Source organism: Liolophura sinensis, chromosome 9, assembly GCF_032854445.1.
Source record: "Liolophura sinensis isolate JHLJ2023 chromosome 9, CUHK_Ljap_v2, whole genome shotgun sequence".
NCBI lineage: Eukaryota > Metazoa > Mollusca > Polyplacophora > Chitonida > Chitonidae > Liolophura > Liolophura sinensis.
This window is the reverse complement of record NC_088303.1, coordinates 23,388,408-23,406,674: the sequence shown is the minus strand read 5'-3', so window position 1 is coordinate 23,406,674 and position 18,267 is coordinate 23,388,408. Positions and strand designations below refer to the sequence as shown.

The window sequence follows — 18,267 nt, the reverse complement described above, 5'->3', positions numbered from 1 at the left end:
GAAACCTACATGTATAGGTCGGTAGCCGTTGGAATATTGGTGCTTGCAGATATTGGTAAAAAATTTTTATGCCGGTATGGTGCATAGAACATTCACTACAAATAATGCCCTCTATCACGTATCTTCCTCGTTGAACAGTCACCTCACAATCTACAAGCCGACCTGTTTCACCCATCCACCAGCCCATGTGTCGTTCAGTCCGCGCTCTAATAGAATAATATAGTATAGTATAGTATAGTATATCAGGGGATTCCTCCTCCCTCCTACTCCACAATTGTACATGTTTTGAACCCCAATATACTATTGACACCTATAGATTTGGTGTCTTGCTACAATATATCTGCAATATCGCCAAAATTTTTGTAATTTGTTGAATATTACATGGTCAATTAATCTCGACAAAAATAATCGACTACATAAATGACAGAAAATACTTGACCACAAACTATTCAAAACGAACACTATACAGAGTTTGAGTTCTTTGAACTAGCAAAGACATAAAATGATTGTCTAAAAAGTTACGTTATGTCTAAACGGCTACATGTATGCCATTACAGTTAACAAGAGTAAACCAACACATCAGTTTATTTTCTTATGGCGTATAGTGCTAGTATAGAAAGGACGGAAGAAATGGGTTTAAACGTTTGGTTGCCTGTGTTGCCTGTGCTTTGTTTGGTTTTCTGTCGGCTTCCATATTAAAGGACAAGACTGATGAATTGCGACTGGATTTCAGTTGTTTCTAGATGCTTTTTCATAAAGATAACACGAGCGCCAACTAAAATCAGTCTTAATATAAGCGATGAATTAATTAACCCTAAAACAGAAGTGACGCATGTGGTGCATGTAAGCGGCGCAACAACAACATAATACTATGCTGTCAGCATGCGAACACAGTTTGGGGATGCAGTGCTGCTCTGTGTTATAGCAATTTGCCAACATATATATGCATTGGTCATATGCATTGGTCGTCATGTAAATCACTTATGACTTGACCACCCGGTACTGTGTACTGTTAACGACAGAATTTGTTTCAATCGCAAAACAGTACTTTTTTTCATGATGACTGTACTTTTTGTAATATCTTCGTTAAGAGAGTAGATTACGTTAAGTTTGGTGGTACAGCTTCTCGATTCCGCAATAAAGAGAGCTTTGTATGGAGATTAATGCATTTTTAGAATCCAGTAAAGTTGGGGTACATCGATGTGTCGGGAAGGTACGGATATACTCCTCTGTTTGAGAAAGAATTGATGCTTTATAAATAGTTTCTCCAGAGTAATGGTTGTTCTAGAATACGTTGTTGTTTCTGCAGTTGTTGTAGTGATATTAAGCTCTTCAACAAGAACCTGGTACTAATAATTCTTGCAGATAAGTAATATATTATTAGGATCTTTGTCAGCAAGAACATTAACGTATTTATTTAGGCTCACAGAAATAAATCAAAGTTGTTGTCGATGTTTTTCATCAACTGGGTAGAAATCTTCAAGAAATCTGTGTACAGTCCTTCACTATTGTATAGCTTTCCAGCTGCAGCGCAGCCCAAAGGTAAATTCCATAAAGAAATCAAGTATACTTTCCAGGAGGTTAAGCAAATCATTGCTTCACACACTGTCCTGACCGCACGTGATCGTGGAAAGAGCGCAAAACCAACAGGGATGCATATGTGTACGGTACACTCTAAAATTAAGTGTATCATTTATAGACGGGGCCTGCTGTTTATTCCCACATATTATGTTTAGCGATCAGGGAGATGTGTTTATAATAGTAGACATGTGACATGATTACACAGTAAATGTCACATATTTACATGTCACATGTTTAGTATAATAAACACTTTTACATGTTGGTTGACTTTTTGCATTTAATAACACAACGCCTTGATTACTGGACTTTTTGTGTTAACTGAAACTTTCCAGTATTTGTCAACATTCAACATGTTTACATTAATAAATACACTTCATGTAGTTTTTATGAAGGTAAACTGTAACAGAAAGGTGTTTATAAACGAATCACTTACTTTTCGTGTGTTACTTTTCATGTTACTGCCCTTTCCAATGTTATAAAAGACGTAAGAGAACGCCGAGTCACGTTTAAAGGTGAAGAAAACGTAAAAATTACATAAAGTTCAGATGAAAGAGTGCGAAAAGTTATTTGCAAATGTGATCTTCGATATTTGTTCCGATTTTTATTTAAAGAGAAAAGGACACAAGAAAATATTTTTTGTATGGTTTTTATTTGGGGCCCCCATTTGGTCTTTTCAGGTAACAAATTTGTTAAACCTGAATTTTGACCCTGTTTATATATTTAATACATTCATAAATATTATCCTAATTCAGGTTAAATGCATATGTTTTGATATAAACAACAAATTTACATTCTAATTTATTTACCAAACATGCATCACTTCCTAATTTAGAACATTATTATGCAACGACGATAAATACCAAAAGGTGGTCCCAAATACCCACCATACATAAAATATTTTTAAATACCCTTTTTTCCAGGAAAAAAATCGAATTTGTAGAAGGCTAGTTGTCTTCAAAGAATTTTATAAAGCCCAAACACCCACATGAGCGATCTCTCTACCGTTTCTAACGAAGGTCCCACAGTCAGTGAGAGCGGAGGGACTTCTCGAATTCCGCATGCAAAATCGGGTGTAAACCCTCACCTTGTGTATTCTGACGATTCAAAGGCAAGCGCCTCTAACCAACAAGGCCAAGTCCCTCTCCCCCATGTGATACATGCTTGGTAGTATATTCCAAACTGATTCCTTCTTTATACTTTTGGTTCTGGACTGTCATAATGTCCGAATATCAGATTATGACAACAGAGGGCGACTTCTGTGGAGACCAGGTATAACTGATAACACATAATCATATCGCAAACAATGGACAAGATATCCACAGAAATCGATATATTTAATATAGTACACTGCCCGAATGCAAGTACAAACAAGGTCAGTGACGAACACTGCGGCATTAGTCGTCAATTAGATAAGTTTATGCTAGTGTATGTCCTAAAACCTACGCGGATATTGGTCGCATCCTACGCCCATCATTCGCGGATAGTGCACTCATCTTGGCCGTGTGATCGGCCTTGTGATCGGCGTATGATGTGAACATCTACCTATGCGGATGTTCCGACCCACATCTGTGCTAGATATATTATTAGGATGGAGCACTACTGTACCTCTTAAAGCACGTTCAAACAGATAGTGTTGCATGCTCTATTTGAATAGCTTTCTGGTGTTCTTATATTCTGGACGGTAAAGGTGTACCCCTTTCTCCGATATACTTTTTCACATTCACAAATTATGTTATACACTTTCATGCGAGAATAAATAAACGCTATGCAGGCAAATATTGACCTCATCGTGTCATCTGCGTTTACAAACTGTCAAAAATTACCCTTCTGACAAACCAGAGTCTCCTAATTTGGTTCATTGCTGCGCTCACACCATGTGAAAATCTATAAATAGGTTGATTTTTCAGCGTTTGTAGATGGCCTTGGAATCTGTCAGGAGTAGACACCATATTGTTGGTAAGCATTCTGGGTAAGTAGATATTTTATTAAGAGCTGGAAAGTTCTTGTACGGCGAATTGGGAAACAGTCCTAGTGTCTGGAATAGTGATTTGTGATCCAGTTTAAGAACTCAGAGACAGTTGACACTTGGTGGGAACCAGTCCCAGGAAGCCGGGAATACATTGTAAAAAATCTGGGAATCTTTCCCAGTCCCAAAATTCTGGGACTCTCCAGTCTGACGAAACCTGAGAATCCAGCTCCAGTCTCGTACAAGTAGAACTTATCTGAAATATCAAAAGTGGACCACAGAGACTATATACCAGAATAAATTACCTGAAATTTGTACCATAATTTGAGACAAGGGACTTTCTGTGCCATGTATTGTGTTTATTTGGGACTCTGTCCCATATGACACTCAACTGTTTGGTACTTGTGTCAACTGCTGGGTCCTCCCTCGTCATAATGAATATTCATTATCTGATTCACTGACAATCTGTTGCTGGAAGACTTTCATTTCGTATAAGCATCCCGAATCTCATATACAAGTCATACTGGATAACAACCCGAGTTTAGGAGATGTTATGAAATCGGATCCAAATAGTAGCGGCGTCTCCGAGTTCAGGGGAGGGAATCCTGATTGGTTTATTCATTTAACAAGCTTCGCTGGGCACGTTAAATATCGAACAGGGTTAAAGTGAGTCAATCGTGTCGCACTCATAGATACCTGTATGCTCGAGAAGAAGACGTTCAAAGAAACGAAAGCACATAAGACAAATACAATAATTGAACCGCTACAGTAGGAATCGTGATAAAATGTGTTTATTGATTTCTCATTAGGCATCAAATTGGAAAATTCACTTACAATACCGCCTATCATAAATGTATGAGAGATTTGAATACCAGGCGTCAACCAAAATGGGCTTTCCGGGTCATTAATCGCAAGGAGCCTAAATCCCTGTACCTCAAAGGAAATCCAATATCTGTGAGATTTTTATTTATATCATGGTTAGTGTGTTAGTGATTGCTTGGGGTTTAATGTCGTACTTAACAATTTTTCAGTCATATGACGACGAAGGAATCCTTAAAGTGCATGAAATGTGCCTCCTTGTTACAGGACGGATTACCACCGCCATTTTATCTAGTGCTGCTTCACTGAGACGACTTACCGAAGGCAAGTAAGACGTCCCGCCCAAGCCATTATACTGATACGGGTCAACCAGTCGTTGAACTACCCCCTTCATGCTGAACGCCAAGTGAGGAAGCCGCAACTTCCTCTTTTAAGGCCTTAGGTGTGACTAGACCCAGAATCAACCCTGCGGACGCTTCATGGTTAGTCATTTGTTAATATGGTGCAGTATACTTCAATGTGCGTGCAACCATTATCATTCGCAGCATACCTGTTCAGTTGTTCCCATCTGCCAGATAGAAGTTTTCACCCCAAAGATTGCCTACATTAACAAAAAAAATACGCTCTACAAACGAGGTTATTTCTCGTAAATATAAATTGTATTGGAAAACGATATAATTTATGTTTGATTGTCGAGTGATTCAGTCAGTGTTCAAAGTGAGACTACTGGCTGTTAAACCCCGTCCAAAACCTCTATCCCTTGTGACTTCTACTCGGTACAAAGTTTAATGCAATGGACATGTCTGGGCTTTCACAGATCGAGAGCTTCTGTCTAAATGCATGTGTGCAGTCTTTGGCTTGTGCGGATATCTAACTGATCTGGTCATTAAGTAAGGAATGCACATGTCGCTTTGTGCAACAGGAGAGGGTAGAATAAATCTTATTCAAAATTGGATTGGTCAAACAATAAAATATAAGTTCTTTTGAGCTTAAATTTCTAGCAACTAAAACTCTTGAACATATCACAAGAAATGTAAAAGTATTTTGACTCGTATCGGTATAATGGCTCAGGTGGGGCTGCTTACTTGCCGTCGGTAAGTCGTCTCAGTGAGGCAGCACATAAAAGAATGGTGGAAATATATCCAGCAACAAGGAGACTGTTACACGTACATGCACTCTAAGGACTCCTTCGTCGTCATATAACTGAAATATTGTTAAGTTAAACCCCATGCAAGCACTCACTCACTCACCACTGAAACTATTAATAAATTAATACAAACTCACAACTACACTCCTCACAAGCGATATGATAAAAAATCATCAAGACGAGCGAAACTTTTATTGAAAGCAGAACAGGGTCAGAGAAATAGAGACCGGAACAACGAAGAATTTGAACAGGCCGGTTGCAGAGCAATTAGTGAGTGAGTGCTTGGGGTTTAACGTCGTGCTCAACAATTTTCCAGTCATATGACGACGAGCAGAGCAATTAAAAAACATTAATAGCATTTTTTTTTTGAGTAGTATTCATGTGTAACCATCAGAAACTAAACAATAAAACAATGGCCAGTCTGCCTCTAACCTGAGATGTTATAGCGCGGGAAAACGGGAAAAACGATACAGTTATTTTTTTAAGTTGAAATGCTAATTTATTTTGTACACATGCATTTATTACACATCCATATGTGCAAAATGCTTAATTAGTACTATTGATAACCCCACCATGCGGAACATTGTCAAAAAATATCAGTAGTGAATATATATTTCAGTTGTGGGTGTGTCTCGGTCTTTGTCCAGTTTTTCTACTGGTTCACAATGCTAATATATAAAGTAAGGCATATTCAGTTTCATTCAGTTAAAATTTATCTCTGTGAACATGGTAAATGTTTATGTATGTGTTGAGGATTTACGTCACAAGTTCTAATTTTATTTAATTCTAACACGAACTTTGGGAAATCCTAGATGATTACAGTTAACATTATGTCGCCGGACAGATATTGGATATACTTCAGTGGCGGCAGAAGCTTGACGGCATGGACTCGCCCTGCCACATACCTGTGTACGCAAGAATCCAAGAAGGTCAGAATCCAAATTTGTGAAATTTATAAATAAAGTTTTTGTAGGCATTCCTCATTCTCGGTAAAAATTGTACACACCTGACTACAAATGACATATTCCAATTATTGGACAGCATGACTTGGAACGTTGATATTCAAAATGTCAGGATAATATGAATTCAGACGTATGACTTTGCTGACTCGGTTTACGGTGTGCTCAGCCACAAGACAATTTTATTTGCAGGTAAATGTCACGAAGGGAAATGTAGATTTTTAGTTTAAGAAATATGACGTCCTATGAGCTTACCCAGCTGCGACGAGCAAATGTACCCCTAGAGCGGCAAATGTACCACTAGAGATTATTTCATTCAAGTCTGAATTTTAATCCATGACTTCTTCCATGGATTAAGTTTAGACGATGGTGGTTGATCTTTATTTCGCATATTCCTGTCATTCACTGGTAGCCATTTGGCATTTATATTAGGCAGGTACGACTCTACATCACCCCTCCCACCTACACGTTTAACATTTATCACCATTCAGAGAAAACTCTGTTGATTTAATAGGTTAAAATGCCAAACATACGAGACCGAAGAATATTTTTCTACTTTAGGATCATTTTAATGCTATAAATAGTAGATAAATAATAATTTTGAGCTATATTTGGTAAATACAGAAACAATTGATTTGACTAACGAATATGTTATATTGTCAAAAAAATTCTGGTAGAACCTCATTATTTTATTCTTGAACAAGACATTGGGAGTACATAGTCCCATTATGGATGCCTGTGGTAAACTTGCATACACGAGACAAAACCTTTTGAAGCACTTATCCTATCTTATCGTATTACTTATCGTATCTGGGATACTACGTAAACACAAAACAAATCTTTTTAAGGCATTTGCTCTGGGATACTACGTAAACACATCAGGGCAGTATGTACTTTAATTGACACCGACAAGTCGATTAGCTTTTACAGATATGTGTGCACGTAAAGGTTAAAGGATTTCACAACGTGGGTCACATATGGATTCAAGCCCGGGTCTCTGCAGCCGAAGTCCAGCGATCTACCAACAGAGCAAAGTGAATTTCCCGTTAGCTACTGCTAGTATAAGCACTGGAAAGCTGCTCTTCTAGCATAATCACTGGAATGCTGCCCCTGTTTCATGTTTACGCTTCCAAAAATGAGTCACGGCTTTTTTTTAACCTGCTTTCCTCAACTTTGTCAAAGCTGTATGCTACAAGTGCAAAACAAATCTCCTTTAATCCTGAGGTCATTTTGACTTGATATCACCGAGATAATTGTGAATAATGAAGACCATAACACCACAATTAATCAAAATGTAACTGGCACATCGAAAGCATCCGAACTTCTCTAGCTGGCATTATCTGATCGAGTCGACTGCTCTCGGCATAGTTGGAAAACAGTATCACCTCGTGCAACGTGAGGCAAGGAAATCTACACAATTAAAAGAACAAGGTAAACAGAGACAAAATAATAGCAGCCACAATGACAGAAAAAGAAAAACGCTTTTAGCTTGGAATCAGCAGCCAGGTCCAGTAACACAGTCACGGTTATTCATTATGGCAGTTGATAAAGTTCATATGATGTCCGACTTTATTAGCCGGTATCTTGGACGGTTATTTATTCACAAGACAAAAAATTACTTTTAAACTAACGTTTTAATACAAACCGCCCAAAAACTAAGAAAGTACTAGTATATACAGTACTAAATTAAGACGGAGCCATGCAAAGAGAGACAGTTTTCAATAATGATGGGAAAAGCAGAAAAAATTATATTAAAAATTATATCTCATTAAGATTACGGAAAATTGCATATCAGTGAAAAACATACGATAACAACGGTTCAAATATGGACAGTTTCATATCATCCCTCACATCAGTCACAGGGTCGAAGGCTAGCGACTGACATGATGGTCGAGGACTGATACGGCGATGGAGGGTTGATATGGGCTATTGCAGGAAAATGCTCATTTCATTACATCTATACGTAACGTTTATATTGCCTCCCTGTGCCCTGTTTACAGGACTGTTACAGATTCTTAATGTACACGTTGAACCTTCCTTTGTAGAAATTCTAGTCCTGGCCCAAGGATCACGAAGCGATCTTGGGCTTGAGCCAGAATTTCAAATCACTTTGAAATTGTTATTTGTGGGTAAATTCTGGGTAAATCATTGTACCGAAAATTTCAGCTAAAATATAAAAAAAGAGACACACCAAATTTAATGACTGAAATTTTGACTTTAGATTTTTTTGATTGATTTGTGTTTTACGCCGCATTCAGCGTAGGAGTCCGGAGAAAACCCACGACCATCTGCAGGTTGCTGCTGGACCTACCCACTTACGGCAGGAGAGGAAGCCAGCATGACCTAGACTTGAACTCACATTGTTGCAGTTGATCTAATGTTCAAGGCGAAGAAATCACTAAAATGAAATATATTACACCTCTGTGAGACCGTAAAACATGGGGATGGGGAATAGGCACAAGAGCCTATACCTCTGTGGTACGGTAAAACATGACATCGAGATTGCTACAACAATGCCCAGCTGTGTGAGACACCGTATAACATGGTGATTAGGCGGGCGAGGGAGGAGGAGGCGTGTGTGGTTGGTAGGAGGGGGGGGGGGGGGTGTTAGTCTCAACAATGTACACCTGTGTGGGAACCCAAAACATATGGATTCACACAAGCTAACCGCGATCACCCTTATTCACCTAATTGGGTGACTGACTTCGAGGTATGTCCCCAGCTTGCCGCAAATAGTCATTATTAAATAAAGTTCGAATTACACAGACTGAGTTCAAATTACATCAGGTGAAGTATAAAATTCCTCTCATTACGATATTTCACCATTAGTCTATTTGGACGCCAAAGAAGCTGTGTTTATTATTAAGGTGAGCTTTATTTTTTTAACGAGCCTTATGCGCCTCCTCAAAAGTCATGTACAAAGGTTGTGCTAGGACAAAGTAGATTCCTTATGAATAACAACTTCTTGTTTATTAAGCACACGACGTTTCGATGCCGATACTAGCATCAGTTTTCTAGCATCATGCCCAACTCTCAACTTTTAAGTGCCAATGAAAGAAAAAATTTCTTTCAGTGTATTACACTGTAACTGGAGGGTTTGGGAGGGAAAAAACAAAACAATTAATTTTGAAAAAGCAAAGGATTTTATCACTGGTGTTTTCCCTAATGTTGATACATTACTGATTTTCCATCTTTGAAGGTCTTTTTCTATTCTATGAAGATTGTATATTTTCCGTATGTTATTAAATTCCACAGTTGAAAAGAAGGGCCTGGCACGTTAAGATAGAGAATCGGGCCTAGAGAGGTCCGAAAAGAAAGTGAAAATTTGAAACTTCAAGCACAATTCTGCAAATTTCCTAATCATAAGTATAAAGCTGACCGAAACGCCAATAAAAGTTATGTGGTCATAAAAAAGATGATTAATGATGATTAATAACATTCTCAAAATATGCTCTTTCGATCAAAACACGCCATTTTATTTTTGTTGAAACGAGGTGTTGTCTTTTTAATTTATTGTATGAAGAAACAGAAAATATTTTTACTGAAACTTTCACGTATGTATTCTTGCGGCCTGCTAAAGTTTCCCTTTGGCAAGCTTAAAACCCGTATTTTCTGCCGAAAAGTGTGCGCAAATGAAGTCACTGTGGAGGACAGATAACTCTTTGAGACAGAGTCCGAATTCTAGTTGTCCTTTTCCTTTTATTTGGAAACATACTTTTGTTTGAGTAAAGATATAGGCCACGTTGTATTAATTGTTACCCCTGCATTAGAATCGATAATTGTGAATTTATGATAGAATCTTACGTAAAAGAAGTAAATGATCTTAAATTAAAGCTGCAGATCTGACCGGCATTTCTAGAAGAATGGATCGTTTTCTCAAGAGGATTGTTGATCGTAGCCGTGTGTCTGGCTGTCAGTGTCCCTGTCGTGACAGGTATGACTATGATAAGTTACGTTTTAGACATGATAAATTAAGAATTCATCCCTGGTAGTTTACATTGATTTCCTTTAAATTTTAAATAACAATCAAACATATAAATAAATGTTCTACATAATGTGTAAATCTAGCCACATGACGTATAACATTATATAAAATGAGGATATGCAATAAATGAGACTTATGACAAAGTATCAATGCTTTGTGAGCCTTGAATTCAACCCATTTTAGTTTATGAGGCAATGCCGAAGATCCATATTTGCTCATCATGTTAGACTTTTCCTATTTACCAAGAATATCTCAAATTATTGCCTCTCGGAAAATATCAAACTTGTACCTCTATTATTCATACTGTTAAAATGATTTCAGAGTTTGAGAGTTCTACAGTTTCTAGAGTTATAAAGCATTATAAAATTTAGGAACCTTATGATGATTTTGAACGGTAGTTAATGAAAAGTATATAATTGTACTAGCGGTCTGCTTTCTTTAATAATTTGACTTTCTTTTTCTGTTTAGATATTTGTTTATTTGTGGACGGGTAGAGGGGTGAGGGTAGGTTGAGTTAGGGAGGTATACAAATTCTTTGGAATGTCTGAATTTAGGGAAATTCTGAAATTGCTATAATATCAAGAAATAAACAGCCACCCATACCACTGTTTGTCAATAGCTGGATTTACGCAGACTTTTTCTGTTTTTTACGAGAAGAAATCCTGACCATTGCAAAAATCCGACCCGTGGTAAATAAAAAAAACAACCAATACCTGTTTCACCCAGAATAGGAGGATTTTGCCCTGTCAAATAAGTAGTATATATGACGGGTGTTTTGGAGCAGCGCTGGCTCCGACGTGCATAACTAATTGCTACAAAAACTTATGTACACAGGCGCGCTTCGACGGTCATAGTAATATATGTCCCCCCCCCCCCAAAAAAAAACACACACACACACACCACCACCACGCAAGAAGAGGGGTAAGAAGAGGAAGGCCATTGGGGAAGAGTTTGACCTATCGGGGGCTGTGGGCCTTCTCCAACGCCACCTCCTAAGCCAACCGACAAGGGCGGCCTCAAAGAGTGGATGAAAAAGCATCTCCAGGCTTTGGGCGCGCCGTTGGCAAGCTGGCTGGGAAAGGGGCTGCAGCGCTGCCCTGCATTATCGGCAGTGTTCTGTCATGGCTGCTGAACCTTCTCGGCAAAACAGCTGGATGTTTGGGCCGAGAATGTTTGGGCTCTGGTTTGGGCTCTGTTTGGCCCGTTTCTCGTGGCCATACAAGGCTGGCTAATGTAGGGACCACAAAATCAGTAATCCAATAGTACCCCCGCTACCACGAGAGTTGTCTTCTCCGCATCGTGGTTGTACGGCGCTAACGGGAATGAGTCGTCTAGCGGGCCTTTAAGCTGTTGTGTTTGTGCTGTGGGCACGTTGGGCGGGGGGACAGCTTCTTGCGGCTTTACAATCCTGCGTTTTCCGCCATAGAAGGTGGCACTTCGATGTTCACACCCTCATTGCCGCCTAGCTTCTGACCGGCCGTGGTCACGACGATTTTGTTGTCGTTGGCCATCTGACCGACCAGCAGAAGCATGTCGCTGTTATACAGGTTTATGCCGACGGCACTACCGGCGTACTGTTGCAAGGCCTGGTAGCGTTTAACAGCGGACGGTAGGTCGACCGGGGTGGAAATAACATCTTCGATGTTGGCAAGAAACTGCTTCTGTGCGTCGAACGCCGTCCCTGTCCCAAGAGTTCGCGTCCTTGTTTGCGAATGGGCTAAAATAGCCCAGACGTATGTCTGGATGTAATCGTTTAGGCGTTCTACGCCCGGCTGAGTGAACACCAAGAATGTGTCGAGAATGAACGATGCCCAGGCGTCCACACCGTCCTTTTCTATGTAGTCTACGTGCAGAACGCCGTATTTTCTAAGAAACGACATCTTGCTCGGATCAAAGGTTCCGTCGCCAACAGGGTGGTATTCTGATGTTGGTCAAGTAATAATAAGCTACCAGGAGACCGTGATTTACGCCATCCCGCCTCCAGTCCGTACGTGGGAAGACGTAGAACTCGCCGTTTTTCATAGGCCCAAGCGTTGTCGAAGGGTAGGGTTCCAGGACCCGGACCTGGTACTAGACGTGTAATGAGAACAGGACCTTCATTACGGGGTCGGTGGCGTAGTTGTGCGCCAGACTGCAAAGTTCAGCTGGTTCTGCACAAACTGCATAGGGTTGGCATTTCAGGTCTGAACGATGGCATTGTTGGTTACTTTCGGTAAGCGGTACTTCTGGAACACATCTGCGAATTGGGCCTGGAAGGCCTCACCCTCGCTCACGCAGATGTCAGGACATGTGAGATGGTGTGCGTGGGTTTGGATGCTATGTGACGGGCCGGCCTTATAAGTAGTCTCTCTATTAAAGCTAAAGGCCGTTCAGTTCATTCTGCCGCAAAGTTCTGTATACACTAAACATGTTTGTCACCTTCTCTGATGTTCAAAACGGCAGTGCAGTCTAGGCAACCGTGATCGCCGTCTAATGGTGGCCCTTCTTGATCCCATGCTATAGCCCCCCCCCCCCCCCCCCTCTGCGCGGGCGAACATTCACACCGGGATGGTCTTCCTACTGGATGGCGAGAAAATTGAAGTGCCGAAAGGTTACTATAATGTCTGCACGCTTAACAAGGAAGTATTTCGCCCGCTAGATATCTCAGTGAGAATGAACGAAGCCACCGGTCGTGTTCTATCCTGGTAAACACGCCTCACTAATGATGCAAGAACTTGCTCCAATCTTGGAATTCGGGGACGCGCTCATAAATGGGATTTCAGAGGGATACAAGCTTCCTTCGTTCATAAGGAGGTCTACGTGAATTTGGATGTAGTGAGCAGTTTAAATTCAGAGAATGCGCTGATATCCTCGGCTAGTAGCCACGGTCACCGTTGCACACTCCTTCGGTGTGTTCCAGTAACGGGCGAAGGAATATTATTGTGTTTTTCCCCAACCTACAATACAAACCCTTCCACTCGGGCCATTCAGAGAATGTGCTGATATCCTCGGCTAGTAGCCACGGTCACCGTTGCACACTCCTTCGGTGTGTTCCAGTAACGGGCGCTGGGGCTTTTACACGCATCACGACATAACCTCATATTAATAGTGGACGCAGCCGGCCCTCGCTCTACATGTTTAGCATTGTCCGACTTGGCAGACGTCTCGGATATCGGGCTTCAGGGACAGGAAGCTACAGTCTACGCCTTCCAGTCTGCAGTTTGATTGCAGTTGAAGGGGGGCGGGGGAGAAGTCAGAACCTGACACGTTCGATTCCCTTCAAAACGCCTCAGCCACAGCGGAGAGCGTGCGCAAACCACCTTCTGAGGCAACCGGGGCACAAAAGCTCTCCTTAGTCCGCGTTGACGACCCGCGACCCCGATTGGTTGACCCTGTAATCCATTCCAAGCAACCGGACCGGAGGTGAAGAAGGTGATCACCTGCGACTCCGCCTTTGTGTTTGAAGGTTAGATGGCCGGCAGAACACAATTATAAGGCCGTCAGGATAATCGTGAAAACTCCGCCGCAGGGATTTTTCTAATTCAGGGAGAAAAAGTCGTTGAGAGCTCTCTGGAAAAGGTAAGAATCGTCGCAGCTGACCGCATGGATGTCGGAACGATCTATCTCAATAAATCTATCAAACTTCGGCGTTTGAGGGGAGGTCAGTATGAAGATGATTTAGACATAATCGCTGCCACTATATAATATGCACTATGGGTCTGTACCCAACGATGGTAGATGAGGACTCCTTGACACCGACAGCTCCGACAGAGAGTGTGGTTGCATCTTCAGCGCAGGATGGCAGCGCCCGTCGCCTGCAGTATATTAGCGCTATACAAAAGCAGTTAGAGACAGAGAGAGACGCCAGGTGGGTTTTATATAAGAAGTACCGCCGTGGTGTGAATGTCGCGGACGCTTTTGATTCGGCTATGATGGTTGGATCTTTCAGCATCCGCAGCATTTCGGACTCCGAGTTTAATCAGATACCGTGACCTCAAACGGCGTTACGCACACGCAGTTAGAAATCGTCCAACTCCGTACAGATCGACCAAAACGTGAAAGAAGAACTTCTGGCGCGTGGTCGGGTGTTGGAACGTGCGAAGCTGAAAAAAAAAAACACCTGTCCGCGTCTTAGTGGGTACGCTAAGTTGTTGGGCAATTAGCACCGCTCCGTCATTAGACGCCCCTCCACCCTGTACTACCCGGAAAACATATTAGGACTCCACCACTGGTCAACGCACCCTGCAGAGGAAACAAAATTTGCCGAAGTGGGAATCGAACCCCCACCCAGCAAAGCCTGGCCGCCTATCTCTACAGGACCCTGTAAAGGAAGAATAAAAATGTACCCTGGGTGGGGATCGAACCGCCACCTAGCTGAAGCCTGATGTCATTTTCCCACGGTAGCCCTGCAAGTAAAGCCATGTCTACCTTAGATACCGTGGCCCTGCATGAGCGCCTGTCTGTGTATATACAGTGGGGCTGATTCTATTACCACACACTCAAACAGGATGCTCTGTGTACACATTTTCTGAATAGCAGTATGTCAATTACAGTCTCCCTCTAGCCGGAGTTCGCCTTGCAAGGGTAGTGAAGCTAACACTCACATAGACAGACGGTCCTGTAGAAATACCGTTGCTATGGGTGTTGTCTACTTAGGATACCCCGCTCCTGCATGGGCGGGCTTTAAGTCAGAAGGCACTGGTAACACTCAACCAGGATGTTTTGTCGGACCTGAAGAACAGTCTCTATAAACAGGATGCAAGATTAGTGGTTCCTGCTGACATACTGTACATGTAGTGTATACCTAAGGTATAGGCTTTCCAGGTTGCTGTGTGTTTGGCAACGTTGTATATACTACTATGAACGTCGGAGCGCGTCTGTCTAAGTTTTGTGGCAATTAGTTATGTACGTCAGAGCCAGATCACCCGTCATATATACTACTCAAATATCATTTGGATTAAATGCATACTGAATCGATAATTCCCATCTTTTTCCGCATGGTTATCAATTTTGCGTAGTGCTATCAACGATTGACTAGCGAGTCTTTTTTTCCAGGTCTCCAGTGCCTTTCCTGTCAGTACATCAAATTAGAGTCATCGGACAAAATCGTGGAAGCAGCTTTATCCAATTTGATATCACAATCTGACGACGAATGCCAGGGAAGTGTGAGCGAAGCCACCCCAGGGGTCACTGTTCAAAACTGCTCGTCTGTGACAGGACTGAAGGCGATGTGTAGAAAACTGGACACCACGGTTTATGCCTCTGTCTTATCATGTATGTATTACTCTTCTTGCAACTACATCCCTTCTCACCAGTCACATCAGAGAATTAATCGTGAATTTAGGTTCATTCCGTTGTGTTCAGAACACTTTTATGAATCTACCTTAAACAAGCGTGCGAAAAGACACCTTAATGAATGTCTCAGCGTTTTCAGATTAAATCACAAGATTAAAAAAGTTCAAGATTTCAAGGATCAAGCCCAGCGGTGTGGTTTGTGACGTCATTTCAGTTTTAAAGTAATCTGTCTGCAAGCAGTGAGATACTGAATATCACTCCCATATCTCTTGCATGACTTACAAAGAAGATGCCATCATTTCCTATATTCATCATGTCACTTCCGGTTTGCTAAAATTAATTTCCAGGCTTAGGTCAACCTTGTATCGTACCATGCAAGTCTTTTCAATGTGCGATGGAAACCACAGCGGAAAACAGGCAACAGAGACTCGATCTTGGACTATAGTGTGGTACAAACCCTATAATTCTAGATTTTCTAGTTTTCATTCTCCAGGGAAATTTTGCATTTATTCAAAATGAGGAATATTCGGAAATATAATAAAAATGACGTATTTTACAAATATAAGATATGCACCAATGAGTTCAACAGAATAAATTTCATATACAACCATCTGTACAAATTACCGACCAGTTTCATTGGTTACATCCACTTCCGGTAAACTCCGGATAAAAACGTTTGGATATTTTCATTTATCCTTGTAATCCTTCTCCACACACCTATTTATACAGTGTGTGTATGAATATTACGACATGCTTTATTTGGGTGCTATGGAAACATTTTACTCTGATTTCACGCTTTGTCAGTTTACAGGTATTTTATATCTCAGTTCTGTTATTTTGTGGGAGTAATTGGTAGCAGTTTACGTTTGAAGAATGATATAATAATTACAAATAATTACATTTGTCTTGTATTTTCCTGTTCAGTTGACGTGACAATTGATGTCGTTTCCCGTGGATGTGTTCGAGAAGCCTTGGATCAAACGGATGCCTGTGAGGAGGTCGATGATGGAGAGAAAAGTGGAATAACGAGTATATTTGGTTCTCTAGCGACTGTATCATCCGTAGAGGGTACATCCTGCAGATGCTCCACTGACCAATGTAATGGCCAGGTCCATGATGGAGACAAAAGTGGAATAACGAGCTCCACTGACCAACGTAATGGCCAGCAGAAGGTCGCCGTTGAGAAACTGTGCTGGGTGGCTGGGCTCCTTTTGGCATTCTGTGTTCACCACCTTTGTTGAATACGGACGAACATTTAAAATATAGCTAGAGTGAACCGATTGGCATTGGCTAAAACTAAAATTCACCTAGCGGAACCAGAGCTAGATTTCTTTGACAGCCAACTTATTAAACATTTAATATAAATATTTTGGTTATTTTAATGAAAAAGTCACCGGAAATTCGAAATTAGATTCACGATGTCAACGTGATAACGGTATATATGAAAGTATTGCACTTATGATTTTTCATAAGTTTTTTTCGCACAGTTAAATTTCTGCTTTGAAAAGTTTTTTTAGGTATTATGTATTTTTTAGACATTGGTCTAAATACTAAACTTGTCACATTGGCTTCGATTAAGATTTTTCTTGGCATCAAATTAAAATTAACATCGATTACGCTTGAGAAGGGTTAGATAATCGTTAAATATTATAAGAAATTTTCATGAATGGTTCTCGGTGGAATAATATAAAGTAATACGTGTGGCTATATTTGTGGAACGAGCCATAAAGCTCCTAATGAAAAGTTGTATATACCTATAAATATATAGCAGGGGCCAGCAGCTATAAGGATAAATCTCCACTTCACGTCCATGCTTTACTCCTTTGTGTGTTGTGCTTCTAAGGTTTTTTTCTTTCAATAAAACTTCTCATAAAATCGTATATGTATCGCTTTGTGTCTACTCATTTAGTCCGAAATATGGTGCTTTATTTTCGAATATTGTATACTCAGACTGTTCTTCAGGAAAATCCTAACCCACAACCCCAGTTCTGCGCAGAGCTGATCCACAACTGTCGTCCAGCTAAGACTGAACCCTCCACTCTTAGACTAAAATTCCGAATAACATCATGGAGATGTTTTTGTTGACTTAAAATTTCAAAACTCACTCTCAGATACAAGATCTTTTGATATGGCACAGTATAACATGTTTCCTTGCAAGTTGAGAGTGACCTCCCCTTGTCTAACGCAGACATTCTCCCTGAGCAAGACAGCCAGAGGTTCCCCGTGCTTGGAGCTATACCACACTATTCAAAAACACAATCTTTGACATCAACACCTTCGGGTTGTCATTTGTCGAGACTTTGCCTTCCAATACAACAATTTCGCACCAATGACAAACGATGAATAATTCTACTTTTACACAATTTTTTTGACATGCCAACGTGTGACCTTCCGCTTCCAGCTGCATTAGTGCCAAGTCCCGGCTTGGGGTTTAACGTCATACTAAGTAACATTTCAGTCATATGACGACGAGGAGTCATTGGGAGTGTGTACATATATTGGGTCTTGTTGAGGGAGGGCGAATCCTTGCCGCCAA

General features: G+C 40.9%; 1 long non-coding RNA gene across 2 annotated transcripts; it reads left to right on the top strand.

The window, feature by feature from the left end:
* Window positions 1-9,313: 9,313 nt before the first annotated feature.
* Window positions 9,314-17,604, top strand: LOC135474770 (uncharacterized). Of its 2 annotated transcripts, XR_010445006.1 has the most exons (4): window positions 9,314-9,339; window positions 10,307-10,406; window positions 15,492-15,710; window positions 16,656-17,604. It is a non-coding gene; the product is annotated as an uncharacterized LOC135474770 (long non-coding RNA). The 2 variants fall into 2 exon arrangements; XR_010445005.1 differs by lacking the exons at window positions 9,314-9,339; window positions 10,307-10,406 and adding an exon at window positions 15,222-15,341 and having other exon boundaries at window positions 16,656-17,602.
* Window positions 17,605-18,267: the final 663 nt, after the last annotated feature.